The sequence below is a fragment of the Aythya fuligula genome, chromosome 1 (genome assembly GCF_009819795.1).
Source record: "Aythya fuligula isolate bAytFul2 chromosome 1, bAytFul2.pri, whole genome shotgun sequence".
Taxonomy (NCBI): domain Eukaryota; kingdom Metazoa; phylum Chordata; class Aves; order Anseriformes; family Anatidae; genus Aythya; species Aythya fuligula.
Genome location: NC_045559.1, coordinates 140,826,926 through 140,841,185, shown reverse-complemented (window position 1 = coordinate 140,841,185; position 14,260 = coordinate 140,826,926).

The window sequence follows — 14,260 nt, the reverse complement described above, 5'->3', positions numbered from 1 at the left end:
TTACCCAGTCATAAATAAACAGGTTTCCATTTCTTTATACACCATAAGAAGCATTTTTTCTTGCACACAGACCCACAGAAGTCACGATAAGGTGATCTATTGCCTGGAAAAAAGTATCGGACTGTAGTCATTAATGACAATGATGATGTTATTTTTATCATCATTAATTGCCCTATGAATGCATCTTGGTGGGTCTGTTTCTTTCCATTTTCTGGAGGAGAAAAACATAAAAATATGATTGGCTGCCCTTAGTAAAGTTTTAATACAAAATAAATGAATTGTTTGAATGTTTCAGCAGCACCCAAAGGACAAACCCATATGGGCAGAAACCTGCTCCCCTTCAGATCAATGGCTGTGCTGGGGCCTGGCTATAATTCATAAATTCTCTATCTGAAATGGGGATGGAAGGAGAAAAAAGGGAAATGACTGTAAGAAGAGGAAAGACAGAGAGCAGGAGGCTTTCGGCCAAATCAAAAGAAAAGCAAATGTATCAAAGTATATGTATAGTGCCCATTATTTTCTGTAACCTAACTGAATCAAGGTGTTTTCCTTTCAAACAGCTGCTTAGGGCTCAGAGCCATAAATAACCACCTGTGCTCTTGTTCCAAGTTCACATGAGAAGAAGCTGAGAAAGTCCTCAGCAAGCCCATGTTTCCCTTCCCAAACTCCAGCAGAGGCCCCCTTCATCAAATGCACCAGGTTGGCCAAGTGGGGCTCAGCCTCCGACCTGTTTAGCAGCACCATTCCCTTTTAGCTTATGGTGAGAGGTAGTTGTGGGAACAACAATTTTGTTGAACAGTTTTTCTCCTTTTCTTGCTCTAAATTACTCAGATAATTTGAGAAGAAATAACACACTCAATAATTTTCAAGTATGATATGCAAAAATGTAACACTTCTTGAGAGAGAAAAGGACCGATAATGAATGGACAGTATATACAAGAAAGATAGCATTTTTCACAATAAGAAAAAAAGGGGGTTGGAAATCAGGTACTTGCACGTAACCAAAACAGTCACTAAATCCTGGATGAAACCCGTTCCTTTCCAAAGCACCTCTCACAGAGCCCATGTGATAGTCATATTTCAGGATCCTGAAAAAACAACCTCTGTTCTTTCTTTAATCTTTGAGCTATTACAGGAGGAGAGAACTTGAAACCCCAGCCCACAAAGACACATCAGCTTTTTCTTAATGAGTAAAAATGGGTGATTTCAGCCTTGGGAGCTTCATTCTCCAGGCTGACACCTGGGCAACCAGTGTAACCAGACACCAACCTTACCTGTCTTCAGCTCGATACAGAACCCTGGAGTGGTTCAGCACACCCATGTTTAATACCAATTTGCTGCAGAAATGATGACTGAATAATTCCAGTGCAAATCCGTGGCACCTACCTGAATACTCGGGCATCACTTTATTTCATTCTGTTTTATTTGTTAGGACTGGTAATTGTTAATTTACCAGTAGCAGTTTTGATGCACTGTTCAAGAAGAGCTACTTTTTTCATTTGTCAAGCCTTATTTGCTTATTTGCATATTACCTTGAAAAAATCCTACAGAATAGCTTCCCTGGAATATTTTCTTGTTAATTTTAGCTTTGTAACAGAGGAACAGGTTTAGAATTATGTCCTTCTTCTCCAACAGAAGTGAGTTAAAAATCCTCATTTAAAAATCATATAATCATTTTCCTCAGAAGTTGTTTTCAACAGTTCTTCTAAGAAATGCACTATCCTGTGAAAGCAAGGTTGAAGGACAGGAAGGACTAGTGTTGCTATGTACTAGGAAAACGTATTAGGCCATTGTTCCTGACTTTGGCTTGATTTGGCCAGTATTTTGATTGGAAAAAAATATTCCAATAAAGAGAAATTATTCCATATTTTCACAATATTTAAAGCTTTTGTTCAAAAGTGATTATTTTAAAACTTCTTGAAATCAAAAATGTACTCACTAAGCGTTTGAATTCCCACAACTAAATTAACTATTAACTTTAATTTCAACACCAAACCATTTTTTCTACTTTTTTTTTTTTTAATTTTGCCAAGAAAGCCAATAAAATTTTATGTTTCAGATCAATGACAAATGAATGGTTTGGTTTGGTTTGGTTCGGTTTTCTTCAGCTTGAAGAAACATTTACTCACATAACGCCACTTTAAAATGGCTTGAAATACATAATTGCACATGTAGGCACTTACTTTCTGTGAGATCTTATTAGTACTGTCCTACTTCTTGCTCTTTTCCCTCCTAATTGCTGTTGTGCTTTATTCTAAGTCAAAGTGGCTGGTAGGGGCAGACACTGTGCCTTCCTGTATGTCTGAAATGTATTTGTGGGGCAATTGTCTCTATAGCAATGGTAAAGTGAACAAGACTGTGTCCGTCACATGTCCCTGTTCAAGAGGGAGAGCTAAGTGTTTGATTTTGAACCTGGAAGGCAGATGAAAGAAGCAGCAAACAACAGAGAAGGTTGGAAGAATCTAGTTTCTGCTTGCTCGCCAGTGCTGGCAAACGAAGAATAGATAGACAAATGAATGGCTCTCGGTGTACATATAATTACCAGATCATTCAAATGCATCTTTATCTTTCACTGTCTTTTCCAGCTCTTTTGTTGTTTGGTTTGTTTGTTGTTGTTTTTTGTTGTTGGATATTTTTCTTTTTAAAAGAAACATGTGGTACTGTTTTCTGGTCTCTGCTTAGACTTGTCTAAGCTTATTTCAGTGGACTTATGTCTCATTTACTGTGCAGTAACAAAGCTTTCTTTGCATCCCAGGAATAATGCTTTGAATAAGATGTGTTGTAAAAATATTTAATTCCTCAAAATGGAACAGATATTTCACTTTGACCCAAACAATGGCAGATCCTGCCAAAATCTCACTGTAGGAAGCAGAGAAAGAGGAGATAGCAAGGTTTCATTCATACAGTAGCACCCGGATTACTCTCAATCATTCATAAATATTTTCTGTTTTGTTTTGTTTTGCTTTGTTTTCTTCACTGATTTTTAGTGTCCTTATAAAGTTTCACTGCATCCCTCTTCATCCTGTAACTAATAATGCAGTTACCACAAATCTGCCTTCAAACAACATGATACCCAGTCTGAGAAACACATTTTTCTTTGAAAGAAGACTCAGTGGCAGCACCTAAAACAAGCCTCTTTGTATTTGCAAAGCATTCTCCCTAAATCCTCTGTACATATAAGTCATAGCTCTCTGCCTCTGTGAACGACCAAAGCTGATGCTGAATCTCTGTGTAAGACTACTGCATAAGGTTTCAGTGCATTGAAAGAACACTGGTGGGGAAGAGTTCATGCAATGGGCATGAAACTTCTACAGAAGTCCAGATCCCATCCTACAAAATGGACCTTTCTTGACCTGTCCCCTGCCCTCCATACTCTTATTTTCCAACAGCAAAGAACAATGGTTGCAGATCTTTGGGATCCTAGTTAAGAAAGTAAGCTATAGCAAAAGTAGCCAAATAAAGGCTGTCACAAGTCAAGACCCCAAGACAAGCAAGACTTTAGTCCAAAAGAAGACTGGACATTTTTGATGCCAGTCATGGCTCTGCAGCCCCTGGTACAGGCCAAGGTCCTGTATACAGCATGGGGGAAGGAATCAGCAACTGAGACCAGGTCCACAAGGGATGACTCTCAGAGCAATGTCCTACATTGCTACCAGAAAACTGCACGCTATTTTGTATGTAGGGAACATACTATGGAATACATTGTACCTACTTAATTAACTGTACTTTACAGTTCTATATTATTAGCTGCTAAGGGCAACTGGCTGCTTGGCACCGTAGGCAGTGTGGATTACATACGCAGCCTGAACTTGCTAATTGAGTATGAGCAAGTGTTTGCAGCTCAGTTGGCTGATGTCCCAGACCCTCCTGCACCATGAGCAAAGTGTCTTGGGGTCTTCTGCTGGACACCCAGTACAACTCTGTAGGTTAAAGCAGTATCACCTCCATGACCTACATGTGGTCAACAACTTGCAGAGCAGTTGCTCGCTGTATGATAGCAAATTCAAGCCCTGATTTGTAAGGGCTGTGCTGGGTATGGAAGGAAGTTTTCTTCTCCCCTGGTGAATATCTAAATGAATCTTTATCCAACTCCCTAGTACCACCTACATTTGCCAGCTGACGCCCTGCGTCAGACTGTGGTCCTGGTTTTGCAAATTCCTTGAGGACCCTGGGGACAGCCGAAGTGCAACAGTAAATATATCTGAGGGCTTTTTTTTTTCTCCTTTTTTTTTTTTTTTTTTTTTTTTTTTTTCCCTGCTACTCCTTCTGTATGCCAGTGGAATTTAGAAAGATCACTGCAAATGATACAGACTTGTGTAATGCTTAACATCGATTTCAGCAACATCTGAGCTCTTTACAAAAGAACTTTGCAGTTTAATTAGAATGGCTTACATCCAGCAACTGTGTTCAGAATAAACAAAAATTAGAGCAAAGGGATGATTTTTTTTTTTTTTTTTTCCCCTAACAGAGTAGATCAAATAGGGAAATGGGAGAATTTAATTAATTATACTCACACGGTCATAGTTTGTGATAGAAACACTCTGTCAGGGCCGTGGCTAGAGAGACCCCATAGGGTTAGATGGGGTGCATGCTGCCCAATGTGCTAGTGGGAGAAAGCAGGGCTCAGGACTGGGCCTCTCACCAGAACCCTTCTTGTTGTGGTCCCAGCTCTGCATAAAGTACAGGAAATGAGATTTGAGGCCTGATTTTCTTCATATATGATTTCCTATCTTTTGAACTCTTCTTCTTGCTGCAAGTATCATGGATAAATCACATTAGCTTTGATCTAAGCCTTTCCTAGCACCCCATAAAACACACCCAGAGCATGAACAACACCAATAAAAGGGGTGCACATAAGAGCATGATTTTATGGATCCATCTGCCAAGTGTTTCTTCACAAGAGGAGAAAGAAGTCATGAGACTAAGCAGATGCCAGGACTCACCAAATTGTTCATTGCCAGCAAAGCATCAAGCCAATTTGGTGCTCTCTGCAAGCTGTTTCCAGAAGAACTGAATTGTCCCTGATACATTTTTTTTTTCATACTTTTTGCATACTTTTCATAAATGGCTGAGGACACTTGAGTTCTCCTAGTGGATGTGACCTGTTGTATTCATGCTTCAGCTATATGACTCATGGTGAAGTCTCATGGTATGTTTGGCCTTGCATCTTCCTCGTGATTTCTGATGGTAAATTTAGATTAGCATCTTTCCCATGATAGCTTGACCTGCTTTCTATGCTTTGGGGCTGATTCTGAAGAAATAACTGAGGCACTGACTCTGAGGGAGCAGTTCAGGGAAAGGTGCATAGCAGGAAATGATGCTGAAGGCACTGAAGCACTTTCCCTGTACTCCCTTGACCAAGTGTGGTTTTTATCTGCAGTCATGTGAGGTCCTCCCAGGCTGAAGGAGAGGGAAATACACAGACCAGATTCAAAATCAGTTAAGGAGATGTCACATTCAGCCTTCCAACATGGAGACACAGAGCTCAGACAATGGCAGGACAGAACAAGCATTGCCATTGTATAAAACTGGTAAATGATATGCAGAAAATACAAGGACACTGCCCAAGGACATGTATAAGTAAATGGACCCCCAGAGTCATAGAACTATGGAGTTATTTTAGTTGGAAGGGACACTTGGGGGTTATCTGCTCTGACCACCTTCTCAAGACTGGGATAGCTTTGATGTTGGTAAATCAGACCTAACATACTGAGAGGGTTCAATCAGTCAGGAAGGAGAACAGGATTTGCAACACCCTCTGACACCTGGAATATCTAGTGGTTGCTTAAGTCCCTGATGAGAAAGTGGGCAGAGATGAGCAGTTCATGCAGTGTTCAAGCTGCTGTGTAACATTTATCAAGCCTTACAATTTGGCTGGGACAAACCTCTAAGAACATGACCTGCCCACTGTTCCCAGTGAGGCATTCTGAGTCAATGCATCCAGAACATGCCAAAGAGGAGCTTTCTGAATTCCCCTCTGCCTCTTCATGTCAGCTGTGCTGTCACAGAAGACTCATAGCACGAGAGTACTCTGGGGCCAAAACACGTGTGAAATTTCTCCAGATGAGCATCCTTCCCATTGTTTCCCTTACCCAGTTTTCCTCTCTTCCTTCTTCCCCTGTTGCTCTTGATGATGTGGAGATTCCTGATATAGCTTCAGAGAGGCGACCATGTACCCTCCACCTCCCCAGGCCTCCAAACACCTTCCCAGCTGCAAACACAAGGGCATGGGCAAGCGCTCACCAGAAGGGCCCATGCCCTGAGAGAGATGCACTATTTGCACAGACAAAAGCTCCTCCTGTGCACCTAGACACCAGCAAAACCTGACCACCCAAATGTTTGTGCAAAGGGAATAAGAGGAGCAGGAACGTGATCAGATGGAATCGCTAGCCAGCTTTAGCAAACATGGGCTCTAATTAATTTTTTCCTCCCATTGTTTACCCAGCTTTGTATGTAACTGAGAGCTGAACTGGGCTTATCAGTAATTACCAACAGTTCTGGAAACTTTACATGTCATTGTGCCGTGTTACTACACAAGGCAGTGATCCATGAAGAAGGCTGTTTCTTCACTCACTGCCTAGCAATATTTTAGAAAATCAGAAAACTCCTCCAACCCGTTATCGGGGTTGTCACAGTGGAGGGGCAAACAGGAGGAAAGCAGAGGACGGCGGCACCTCTGCTCCAGACCTAATCGGGAAACTTTCCTGGACGTAGCAGCATGCTCCTTCTGTGGCCATGTCAGTGGAAGCACTGCCTTGCAGCCAGGCTCCAGCAGCCGCTCTGCCAGCCCTGGGCTTGCATTTTGCCATTCCATAGTGACACCTGCCGGGAGCAACCGAGCCGATTGAGCTGAGACTCCCCCGCTGCTCCGCTTGGCAAGGGGCTGTGGAGTGCAAAATGAAGGGTCTATGGCAATCAGGCAGATTGATTCTCCTCCTTTCCTTCCAGATTGAGCCGGGCTCTTATCAGGGGGAAAACGGATCTCTGCGGCGTGATTAATGGTTAGAAATGCCTCGCGTGAGCAGCCCCTCAGAAGCAGTGCTGGTGTAGCAGCCAGCGGGCTGCGGGAGAGAGGAGCAGAGGACATCAGGGGCTCATGTGGATGCTGAGGGCCAAATTCAGCCCACGTAGCAAGGAGGTGAAAGCAGGGATGGATCTGTCCCCTTTGCAGAAGCTCGCCAGGAAAGGTCATGTTACACTTGCTGTTTGCTGATAGTTTCTCTGTAAATATTGGCCGCTGTAGGGAGACAAGATCCCAGGCAGTATCTTCGATACAGCCACTCTTACGACAGCCTGAAGTGTGGCTTCTCTGTGCTATATGCCTTTCCTCCCGAGGATTTCGCTGCTTCTGCCCTGCATTTAGCTCCCACCATGCCTGTAGTGGGGGCTGCAAGGTATGCATGCAATAACCGGGGAAATGGAAAAATCTGGCCCTACCTCTGCACTTTCCCTTCCCTCACTCAAAGCTGAAGGGAGAAGACAACCTGGCAGGAAAAGTGCCAAAATGTTTTAGAAATAAACGACAGACACCAGAGTCATCACACATTTTCCTAGGCAGGATAGTAATTTCTGTAATGTATTTTTAACAGTGAGGAGTGATGGGAGGGAAGCCACTTAAATCTAATGCAAACGGAGGATTTGTCAGTTAACGCAGTTTGTATAATGTCATACCTAGAAAAATGTTATAAAAATTGAGGGATTACGGAGACGAGAGACATTTCTAAAATTGGAGGCCTCCGTTAGCCCCCTCGCTCTTCCAGATCACTGGGAACGTTTTTCTCCGAGGAAGGACAGGAGCCGATCTCAAACCTGTGACAGCTCTCTAGGCTGCGTGTTACTTCAGAAACTCTGCTCTCCCTCTCCCTGCTGCCTGTCCCATCTCTTGCCAACTGCTACCTCCCCTCATTTCAGCTCTTCAGTGATCCCCAGCCATTTTGGCCACAGCAGGGCAGTTTCCAAATGCTTCCAGACGATTTTCTTCCACCCTTCAAGGCGGCAGCAGCTCCTGTAACCAAAAAAACCTTGTCTAATATGGGGGCTTCCCGCTGTTTTGTTTTTGGCTCCAGCCTTGGCTTGAAAGTGTTGGAAATGGGACTGTGTGCCCGGCTGAGGCACAGCAGCTGTGGTTATGAGCACGCCTGGAAAGTCTTCGCAGCAGCGGTTCAATAGGGTTAATTGTGGTGGCCTCATTTGAAAAGCACTTGGAGATGTGTGAATGAATAAAAGTGTTAAAAAAAAAAAAAAAAAAAAAAAAAAAAAAAAGATGCGTTATTAATAATAATATGTATTGCTCTCACAGTTAATTATTTAAGCAAGAAATTGTTGAAGAATCCTTTTATAGGAAAAAAATAAATAAATTAAAAAAAAAAAAAAAAAAAAAAAAGCAGTACAGCAGTACCTCAGGAATAGGATTTTGTAAAGTGGTTTTAAGCCAACGTTTGGGGCCGGCTTGCCCCAGGAATAAACGGGGGGGGGGGGGGGGGGGGGGGGGGGGGGCGAGACGCCTTTCCGTGGGGAAAGCCTGCCCTAAAAGCGAACGGAGGAGGAGGAGGAGGAGGAGGAGGAGGAGGAGGGAAGCCGGGCTCGCCGTTTCTGGGGAAGCAGCTCCCGGCTGAGTCCTTGCGAGGGGAAATGAAGCCCCCCGGTGGCCAGCGGCCGCCTTGCAGCCCCCGGTCGCCCAGGCTGCTCGCCTCGTCCCCGGCTCCGGCGGGGGCATGGGCTTGCTGGGTTTCCATCCATCCACCCACCCTGCTTGCAGCCCAGGGGGCAAGGCTGTTACCTGTGTTTCCTTTGGAACTAAACCTCTTGTTTCTGCCAGCTGTTGGTCTTAGGTTGGAGGAACACGTAGTTCAGGGGCTCACATGCTGCAAGTGCCCTTGTTCCCACTGAAAAGGACACCTTCCACATCATTCTCCAGCGGAGAATGGCAGCAAAGGCAGGCAGGGGGCAGACGCTTTTTATTAAATCGCTCTCTCAAAGCCCTGTCTTCTTCCATTATTGAGTGTTTTTTTTAACACTCTTGCATCTGAGGCTTTCCTTGCATCTGGACATACAGGCAATGACTGAATGAGCTGCGTGTGCTCGTACTGGAGCAAGCACATGACCAAATAACCCAAACGCAGTAATGATCAAAGAGTTTCAGATACCAAGATGTAGGGCATTCAATTCTAACTGGGGCTTCTACTTTGGTCTCCCAAGTTCATGAATTTCTTCCCTCTCTGAGTGCAGTGGCTCCTTATTAAATTAAAGAGCCCATAGCTGATTCATGCACAGTCTTCAAGGGATGTGCTCATTTCACTGGAGCAGCAGAGATACGGGCACAGATTACCAAGGGCAATCTGAAGGGTATTTCACTGCCATTGAAATATGTGCAGAATTTGGTGGGGTTCTTTTCTGCAGAGAAAAAATGTCAGACATGCCTTTTTATAGCAATTAATAATAGGAATATAATTACTTAGCACTCCAATACATCTGAATTATGAATTAATTCTTCTTACTGCAGAAAGGTTATCCAAATATTTTCCTATTGGGTGAATCACAGGTTAGAGTTATAAGAGGGTCTCATGTACTAGAACCAGCTGTCACCATCCTCTCTTTGAGCACGTACGTCATTGCCCTGTGACGCTGACTTCTATGGGACTGTTCCCACAATAAGGTACTGCTAGGTTTTCACTAGGGCTTGAAAATCTCAGACCTGTTTTTTGATTTATTTTTTTTTTCCTGAGCAGGCTAGAGAATTTTTCCTGACAGCGACAGAAAGCAGATGCCTCCTGTGGACTGCACTCTCTGTAGACACAGCAAATTAGTAGTCCATCAGAAATATCTTTCAATGAAACGTGAAACTGCACAGCTTCTGTACAATGCCATATCAGTCTAACTGCAGAGTCACATCTTACCCATACCATACCCATACCATGTCCAGTTCTGAGCTCATTTCCACATCTTACCCATACCATGTCCAGTTCTGAGCTCATTTCCAGGCTCATTTACACAGACTCGGCTGACATTTGGGGGATCCTCCCATTAGCTGTGTATTGTGCAACTTCAAGAACAAGCAATTGCTATTCAAGTTCAGGGCAAAGCTTTAAAGCCTGAAATTGTTGGGGGAGGGAGAGGAGAGGAGAGAATAGAACTTCAGAAAAAAATAAATAAAAAAAAAAATTAAAAAAAAGGAATAACCTAAGAATTACATCCAAAATTTTTATTTCCTAATCAATAGGAATCACTAGTGCTTTTGGGTGTAGCACTACCCTGGGAGAGGTCAAATGCAAGCTGATCACCCCAACTCCTCAGTTTAATCTATCAGGGTTAACAGTGACCCGGGTTAGAGATCAGACACTCTGTTTCCTATGGAAAATTCTCCTATTCTCCAATAATAAAAATAATTACATTTCCGGCAATGTAAAGTATTTATTGGTTAATTCTTCCTGTGAGTCACTTGTCTAGACTTTGTTCAATGTTTTGTAAAATTTAAGATTTAGACTCATTATATTAAGAGCAGGATTCAAATCTATTTTGAATGTAATAATGGCATCCTCTCCTGCTACAAAATCTCATCCTGGACTAATTATGGGAAGACAAAATTAGTCCTTTTCAAGAGGTAATGGTCAAAGATCAGTGACTACCAAACCATGTTGGGGGAAAAAGAAAGAAGCCAAATTTCAATATAGCACAGACAGTCAGTGAGACTGGCGTGCTTGGAACTGGCGGAATTTTCTTAAGTCATTCATAAATACGATATCTACCCTTGACAGGTCATTTCATTCTATTTAGCACTTTTTATTCTCTGTGGTTTATAAGCTCTTAAGCAAATGTAAGAGGAGGAAAAGCTAACGTGTCTGATAATACACTGTATCAGACTGACAACCTAACTGAATTTCCCCTGTGGTGCTAGCAAAATGCTGTTCCAAAAAGTAATAATGCATACAAAAAGAAAAAAAAAAAAAAGTAAAAGAAAAAAAAAAAAAAGAGAGAGAAAGGAGGAAAGGGGGGGGGCAGGATCACAGAGATCATGCCGTCACATTTAATTTCAGAGAACAAAACCTGAAGCTGATTTCTCTTTAGATCAGTTGTATACCAGTTGGAACATGGGTGCCTAGCACTGCGACAGAGTAATATGATCCGAGCTTTAAATAGCTGCCAAATAACCATGTGGTGGCTGGCAGCATTAAACGTGTTGCAATGAGAGTGATCTGTTTCAAAGTAAAGCCACATAACAGAGGATCAGTCAATCTGATGTGGTATAGGAAAGGAGGGGGGAACGTTTTTCATTATCTTTCTGGGTTTCTTGCTGTCTTAAATGTGTTTCCATCTTAGAGATGGATTAATTTGAGGTCTTTTTCTTAACCAGCTTAAAACTTGTATCACGTGCAAGTCATTTCAGAGAACGTCTCCCTGGGCACCGAGGGACCAGGCTGGGGGGCACGATGTGCCAAGTGTAAAGTATCATTGCCTTGATGGTACTGAGATTATCCTATTGCTGAAACCCAGTTTAGAGTGGCTGCCTCCCAGCGTGAAAGGCAGCTTCCATGTGTATGGGATCCTCTTGGTTTGTACCCAATACATTCTTGACAGTTTTTAGGAACAGACCTACAGCAAATAACCTGGGGTGACTTCTGCTCCAGGCACTCCCCTTAAGCTCACAGCAAACCACAGAGCCCAGCAGCACTCCGTGAGGACCATCTTAGAGATGCAGGGAAAAATCAGGTGCAGAGTTTGGAGGTGTCTAGCACAGGAGATACTGCCGGTCCTCCTTTCCTTCTTACCTTCATGCCAAGTGGCTCTCCAGATTCCTGTTGTCAGTGTGTCTCCTGGGTAGATGATGAACATTTTGGACTGGATAGACCATTTTAACTAGTAACATGAGTAAGACACATGGAGGAAAAAGTGGTACTGTAAATACTTGTGATTCTTCATTCCTTCTGACACTTTTGATTATAGAAGATTGATTATAGATGACTGGCTTCTGCTTTCAATTTCAGCATCTCCACAAACTTCAGCAGCATCAATCCAGATTTACTCTAAGTTAACACAGCAGAATTTCTTACTTTATCTGGTCTTCACTGCCTGGAAATCATGCTTCCAAAGGTACAGATAGGAACAGCAAAGCCAGAGGAAAACCCAGCTGCTTCATCAGAAGGTAGATAGTTCCTTTATCAGGTTCAATCTGACTTCTTAAAAAATAATAAACACAACATACTTGGCATCCAGTTAGAATTTTGCAAGAATAGGGACAGAAATACAGGTGCTACTTACAATTGCCCTACTAGTAGTTTACTAGCATGCTGCAGAGAACTGATTCAGTTGCAGCAGCTAGACACCCTGTGGAGAAATAGAGCAGGCTTTACTTTTCATTTCCTCAAAGGAGAACATTGCTTTAGCTCACTAACATAAACATCAATAAATGACCACACATTTCATCAAGGTCAGCTCCAGTGGAACTTTCAGCAGCCACCCCAATGAATAACAAGGATAAAACAAAGCCAAATCCTTTTCCATCTGTTTTTGTCGGCAGCTGCCTTTGCCACATCGTGTCAGCATGTCCACCAGGAATCCATAACAGCTGCACAGCAGGCTGGCAGAGGACTATGCGGAGAGACACTCATCCTCCTTTCTTGCCCCCATCCCTGTATTTCTGTACTGCCTCTTTGGTGGGCAGTCACTGTTCTTGCCCCATTTGCACTGGACAATCAGATGATCATCAGATTAAAACCAATCAGAAAATGTTTCTTACCTGTTCCTTTTACCATCACTTTTCCAAACACGTGACTTAAAAAAAATATATCTTTATTTTTGATTTGACCACAGGCTGTTGAGCCAGCCAGACAATTGAAAAACAACCCCTGTGCCCTATAGGTTTGTGAGGTATAGAGTTCTTTGACCGATTTCACTGAATATCGTGGTTACATTATTTAATCCCCTTTGCAATCTTTCACCCAGCTTTAATCATGAAAATCCCTGCATCACCGCCAAGGATTTTTCTGGACAAAAGGATGTTTGGAGGAATGCCATGGAACTAGCCTCCCTCGCTGGCCTCTCTTACCAGAGCTCTGACAAACCCATTCCTTTGCACAGAGATTTTAATGAAATCAGAAGAACAAGAGTTAGACTATGCTTTTAGGTAATATTTATACGTAAATGCCTCCCCATCACGCTCAACGCAATGCCCTGGTGCACAAGAGTTCCGCATTATGTGTTCAGCTATAGCCGTGTCCTAGTGTGAGCAAGCCACCTGCCCACATAACTTCAGAAGGAACCCAACTATCAGCTTTGCCATCAGGAGAAAAAGGTGGTATCTAGTTAAAGCAAATCAACAGAGTGAGTCAGAGTGAAGAATGTATACATACTTAAGCAATTTCTACTGATGTCGAAAGGCTTCCTGAAGTTTTAAAGGAAACTCCTTGGATATGCAACAGCCATTATGCCCACAGTCTGACCCAGAGGGTTGCCTCCAAGAGAGGTTGCCTTGCACATAGGAGTAGCGCTAATTTAGGTTGCCTGCAAGAGAGGTTGCCTTGCACATAGGAGGGTAGCTAATTTAGCTGCATAATGGAGACAGTTCTGAAGATGCACATGGGCTGAATTAAGGGCTCCACAGGAGCCTTTGGCTCATTCCTTGCAGAGTTTATTAGTTGCTGCTGCGCACATGGTTAGGTTTCTGGAAGAAGTCCAGCTCTGAGGCACCTCTCGATTCCTCCAGCTTCTAAAAGTTGCAAGAAAGTGGCTCAAGCGTATTGCCCCCTCTAAGCTCTTGTGGAGAAGGGCTCTCCCCCACAGAGAGCCAGACAGGGTTTGGGAGGGGTACCTAGCCAAATGACTGCTGATTATTGAATTTACCTCCCCAATTACCAGTGAGTATCCTAGGCTGTAAAGGGGGTAAATACCAACAGATTGTATTATTTGAGAAACAGTATGTGATTGTGTAATTAAGGGCAGGAATATAATACCATATGCACAAGGGGCAGGGTTAATTTCAGCCTTTCCTGATTAACCAAGGGCATTATTGTGTAACCCTAATGTTCTCCGGATGGCTATCATTTATATGGAGTTCACATATAAGTTTATGAATATTTGGTTAAAATTCACCCATCATACTCTCTGACAAAGTAATTAAAAACACCATGTTAGCTGCCAATAAAAATATTTTTATGATTTGGTAATTATTCCAAACATCATAGCCCCATACTCTTCTACCCCCTGCCCTTGCCATCTTCCTGTTCTATATTGTATAAAGCTAATCTTGATGATGGAAAAATAAATA